Below are 6,389 nucleotides of genomic sequence, written 5' to 3'. Positions count from 1 at the left end.
CTCCGAGCTGAGCCGCTGCTTTTTGTTTGAACATTTAATCTATGTTTTTCCTGCTTTTGATGACATGAAGACGTTTAATTGAATAGAATAGTTTTAATTCACAAATTATTTCAGGGACAAAACACTTAGTAATGACTGAGTGTGACTTAGCAGCACTTAGCTGAATGGAAGTTTTTATTTTGCTGTAATAAAGAATAAAAAGGGATTTTTATGATACTTCAGACAAGTTGTTTGGAAACAACTTTCTTCTCTTTGTAAATGACTCAAAGGACAAAAACTATTCAGAGAAAAGGAGAATTTTCTGCACAATTTGTCAGATTTGTTGTTCAAATCAATACCTGAACATCCTGCAGATAAATAGGGGGGTTAAGAGAAAAGCGCTGACCGCCTCAATGAACACTGACAGGTAATTGAAAAAGACAGCGACCAGTTTAACCTTGAAGAGACCATCACTCAGTTATGTCTAAGCCCATCACGGCGATTACAGACTGTGGATTCATCCTGCTAATCTGCTCTAGATCCACATTAAACTGCTCCTCGGGAGGCTGAGGAGAGGGGGGAGGTTTTTGAGGGTGTGCATTAACATACTGGTTTGGGTCTGCACCTTAAAATAAAACACGAGAATAAGGTTAATGAAGAAACTTTCAGATTTAATTTGAGGGTGTTTACATCCACATGCATGTGGGGATTACCATCTTTTTTATGTATAACAGCCTGAAGGAGAAGAGAGACCCCGAGTCCTGCTGTTCCCCAAATGTGCATGTAAACAAGCTCAAACAGCCCTGAAGCTGGAAATAAATACTTTAACCTCACTTTCAACCTTGTTCCCTAACAATTCACTTCACACTAACCAGTTCCACCCTTGTCATTTGTTTTCCTTCCTTTGTGATGAATAATTTTTTTTATTGTTAAGCATCTGGTTCTAGGATCTGTCCTTCAACACTTCATTCACGCTCCTCATTTTGAAAAGTAGAGTCACCAACAGATGAATCCACATTTCCTGCAACAGGATAATTTGAGTAACTCAACTTGGATGCGAGTGTTTGTGTATGGTAATGAAAGCACACGTCACTCAGTGCAACAGAGCGCTTCATTAATGTGTTTTTAATAGTTTTTGGATGGCAGTGGAGCCCTGTGGCACCGTGGTCTGCAGAGCTTCTTTTGATACACAGATAATACTTCATCCTTTCATAGCAACTGTTGACAGAGGAAAAATAGAGACTGTCACCAGTCTTATCATTTTATCATTCAGTGGATGATAATGGTCTTGGTTAAATATTGAAAATGTGAGTCCAAACATCACCCGAGATATCAATCACCTCCCCCTCGTGACTTCTAGTGAATCTGTAGCACATTAACATATTTTATTGCATTGGCAGATTAAACTGGAACAATCATTAGTTTATCATTAGTAAGTTTTTATTTGAATACACAGCAGTGCAGAAAAGAACAGGGTGTTTTTTAAGTAAAACTTTTTGGGTTTGATCCGTTCAGATGCTATTTAATGACTGCAGAAGAAGAGGCTGCAATAAAATGAGTGCAAGTCAAACCGCAAACATAAAACATGTAAAGACATGATGGAAATCTGACTTTTATGTTTGTTATGTGTGAGTCTGATGTTGTTTCATCTCTTCAGTCGAACATCTTCTTCACGTCTATCGTGTTTTATTACATCTACTTTGTTCCAGTTCACATCAGTCAGTCACGAAACCTTTGCTCAGATTCCACATTTTATTTGCAGTTCAGTCTTCTTTCATTTCTCATCTCAGATGCTGGAGTTCACGTTCACATGCTCACAGACTCTAAAACAGTGCGAGTGTGTACCAGCTGGGTCAGCGCGTGTTTGTATGGGTGTGACTGTAGGTGGAGGATCAGCGTTTGAATTAGGAGGAGCCCCTCGTCTTTCCGAACAAAGCTGCTCCACCAGCTGATGTATGAAGTGTACGAGCCTCTGTTATCATCACGTTACTGTCGAGGGTGTTGAACAGGTTTTTTCTTTCTTTCTCTCCAAAACAAAAAAGCCGACCCCCTGTTGAGTTTCTCTGCAGGGGGTGCACTCACTGAGCCATCTTCATCCCCCTCTGAGACCCCTGGGAGACACGCAACCACCAACTCCACCCCGCCTCGCCTTCTCCCTGGCTAGTTTCCATCACCTCCACCCTCCTCCCCCGTCTCTCTTCTTTCATTTCTCTCCCTCTGAGGCTCCAGTTAACTACCCCTCTGATCTGCTGCTGTGATCACTTTCTCCCCCTCAGAAAACTATTTTCCTCCTTTTCATCACCTTCTCTTTGTGTTGAAGTCTTCATCTCTTGTCGTCTCTCTCTCTCCTCTCTCTCCTCTCTTGCTCAGCCTCCCCCCTCCAACTCCAACCTGTGATCTCCCGCCTCTTATCTGTTGACTCTTCCTTTTACAACTTGTTAGGAAACACTACTTTTTCTATCTCACCTCTCTTCTGCCACTTTTTTTTTTTTTTTTAATCGGAGTCATTTTCTCTCCTTCCAAGCAGCAAAGTGATTTGGAGCTCGCTCAGCCCTGTGTGAAAACCCAGGGGGTTGGCTGCTCCATGAGGCAACATCTCCGAATAAATAAGCATGGGTAATTTGCTCTGGACCGACAGTCGGTTATTTTCACCCTCCCAGTTTAAAGAGGGGAGATAAAGACACAATAAAATGGTGGGAGATCCTCACAGACACTCATTACATGGTTGTCAGAGGAGTTTTCTCACAGGGCTTGGTGACAGATCGCTCAGCTCCACTCCGCTCCGTCCATTTCTTTTTAAGGCAAATTATCCATATTTCATTCCAGTTTTTCCAGTGGCTGAGTATTTGGATAAAACTCGCCTCCTCCTTATGGGAACTAATGAACCACCAGTTCAAGCTGAACTAAGGCAGATTGTGGAGAACAAATTGCAAAGCCTGTCACACAGAGCTAACAGCTATTAGCAGCGTAATGTCTCACTCACTCAGCCCGTGAGACTCTGATGAGGATTAAGCAATTTATGAGCAAGATTCCCTGAAAATGAGACGTTTCCTGCAGTGAACTGGACGTAGTGGGGACGTCCTACAGGAGCTAACACCACTTTAATTCTCCTTCACTCTGTTACACACATATACAAACAGACATGCTTTCATTCATGGTCTGCTGAGAGATGTGTGAGCACCAAGTCAACTGTAAACACAACATATTAATAATGCAGGACAGGAAGCAGCCCCTCCTACTACAAAGCTTTGGAACTGTGCATGTCTGCCCCCACCTCCCACCGCTACCAAACCTGACAGCCTCAGAGGGAAACCTGCACCTGTGCAGGGGAGGAACGCCTGCTAGAAACTTAGCAGGCGTTCCTCCCCTGCTAGAAACTGGTGAAAAATAATATAACTATAAAACAGTGAATATTAATCAATGTGAGGAGATGTAAAGTGTTTCCTATAATTTCATTATTCATTCAGATTTACATTTCTTAACACTGCACTTCTATTGCAGATGTATGTCGCTTCATTAATTTCAGACGGAGCTAGGTTCAATGTTTTATTATTAGAAATTAGGTTTATAGGGTCTGAAATGTCCTCATTTCCTCTAAATTAGCAACCGTTTGGTTGAAAGTTCATCCTGTCAAGAAGAAGTTGTAAGTAACTGTACATTTACTCTAGTGCTGTACCTAAATACAATTTCAAAGTATTTGTACTCTACAGGAGTATTTTCATTTTCCAATTGCATTGTGTGAAATATTCACTATGTAGTCACTGCATTTGCTTTTTTACTGCTACTAAATAAAGAGTCTGAATAGAAGACATTAAAATGAATGAATAACATAAACCTTAAAACAAAGTTCATAAACCAAAGACTAACTTTAGATATTGTGTATGAAACAGTTGAATTTGTGGGAACTTGCCCAGTGTGCAGCCTGAGGGCATGTGTTGCTTAACAAGACAAGTTCTGAGGAAACATTTAATTCATGAAGTAGTAACAAGAAAGTTTTTGGAAACTGAGGTTGGATTTTTTTTATTTTATTTTATTTTGACTCACAATTATATTGTGAGGAATATATTGGTTAACTAAAGCAAAATTTCTTTCACATTTATTTTCACACTAGTTAAAACAGTATTTACCAGTGTTTAAAATGTTTTACAAAACAGATACCTCTTAAATAAAGCCGTTCTTTTAGTGTCATTTTGATTTTACTGATTGTAAAGACCTTTAAGGCAAATTAATAATTTGTGATATTAAGCTATATCAATATTCATGTATGTCCTGCAGTGTGTGACTTAATGTAACCAGCAGCAGAAAGGGCCTCATTTAATAAGATGTGAGTACTACAATATGTGTGCAATCTTCAAAATGGCAGGTTTCATTGGTGGGTGTGATCTCCTAAGACAGAGGTAGAGGCGGGCGTATTTAAATGAGGGTGTTTTTTTCTACTGTGGTTCCAAATGTATTAACACAAGTAGGAAATATGCTTCACACTACATCTTTCATTGCCCCTATACCTCCTCCTTGTCCAAATAACAGCAGCCATCCGTGCACCTGCTTATCAATCGTATTAAGTACAGATGCAATCAGTCACTGCAATCACTTTCAGGCTTGTTCAATCACATTGTGTGTGCTCAGTTTATGTATTTGCATTTCCTTACCCTGTATTTTATGCACTCACACGTTAACTTAATAATTATGACTAGTTGCAAAAAGTGGTCTGAATATTTTCTGAAGCAACAATATTTTATTATTTATTGTTATGTGAGTAAAATATGATTTAAAACTTAAAATTCAACAATATCATCTGCTGTTCTCAGTTTTACCATCTGCTCTCCCAGCATTCAGACAGTCTCTGTTGAAGTGGTCACCAGCATCATGACTTAATAACAGTGATACGTCCTAAATATTCTCCTGCAATCAGCAGTGGCTGCACATCTGACAATTAAAATACGAGTAAAAAGTCACATTCAGTGTTTTTTTTATTGTAACCATCTGAAATAAACAGCTAGTTGTAGCTTTGCTATGTGAGAAAGTCCATTGATCAGATATTAATTGAGGTGGGGGGTCAGTCACTATCTCACAGGTCTGATAAATATGCTCCAGTTGTTTTCAGAACTTATTCAGAACAGTTCACGTTTCACTTGTGTAACTGGATTCTGCCTGTTTCTTATGACTCCGTCAGTGCTGTATGTGAACAGATCACTGCAGCTGCAGCTGGTGTAGAAAAGGTGGAGGCTCAACACCAAGCTTGTGTCTTCAGGAATTACAGTTAGACACCCACCAAATATATACATAACCAATAAGCATTTTATTTTTCATGGTGTAAAAATAAAGGTGTTCATATGTCGGTTTATTAGTTTATTAGCCAAAAGCTGACAGACTGATGCATCAATTGAGCAACAAACTTTCTTCGTTAACGTAAAAATGTTAGATTTCAGAAAGATGTTGATTTAATTAAGTGATTATTTTGGAGGATGTAGTTTGTGTTCTTGTTGAACCTCATCCCATCACGTAGAACAGTATTTCTGCTCCTCTTCTTGATGTCAGATCCTCAGGAGATATCTGTATAATAATTCATGATAATCCACATTGTAGACTGTGGATTAAAGTAGTTAATCAACGAACAGATGTTACCATTCTCAGCATTGGTAAAAGTTTCTTGTTACGCTACACAAAAAGTTTGAAACACATTTTCTGTGCACTGTTTAGTCACATTGTTTGTTTTTGGTCACGGCTAGAGCCACTGCCCTCTCCTCGTATGTCCACCATGTCTCTTGGCTCTCTGTTGAAACGGTGGAAATTAGCTGCGGATGAAAACACAAAATGCCAAAACTAGGTGAGGATCTGATAGTGGACAGTTGTCAGCTGGGACCTCAAACTGTTGCAGTCTTGATTTGTGCCGTCACCGTGTCTTGGCTGAGAAAGATAGAGGACAGTAATTGTAATGAACCAGTCACAGGAGAGGTTGTGATTGATTTCGGGCTTTAGCTCTCACTTCTTCAGGTCTCTGTTTTAACAAGACTCTAATAGGACAAGTGAGTCTTCGCTTCCTGAACGGGGGAAAGTGGTGGTTTATTTATTTGTGGATTTGAAGAGGTTTGTGATTCCTTTTCATGATTTAAAATTCAATATATGTACTTTCTTGACTCCATCTATGGTGTCCTTTGCTGCACTGTGTCATAAAAAGCTGCCTCCACAATCCATGGAGTTATTTGGTGATTATTAGGCCTGTTCATTAAAACCTCTCCCCAGGTTTTTCTATTTTGGACCCATGAAGGGCTCAAAAATTTTTTTTTGATTTGTGACTTTTTAATGTTGAACTTATTGAATTAGACGTCTTTTTGTGGCAAACATTGTGACAACGCAGTGGTAAAAGCAGAGGTGAAAGAAGTTTTAACGATGTCTTTGAGAAAGTGTCC

The sequence above is a fragment of the Anabas testudineus genome, chromosome 9, assembly GCF_900324465.2.
Source record: "Anabas testudineus chromosome 9, fAnaTes1.2, whole genome shotgun sequence".
Lineage (NCBI taxonomy): Eukaryota > Metazoa > Chordata > Actinopteri > Anabantiformes > Anabantidae > Anabas > Anabas testudineus.
The sequence above is the reverse complement of the archived record's forward strand: the minus strand, read 5'-3'. Positions refer to the sequence as shown.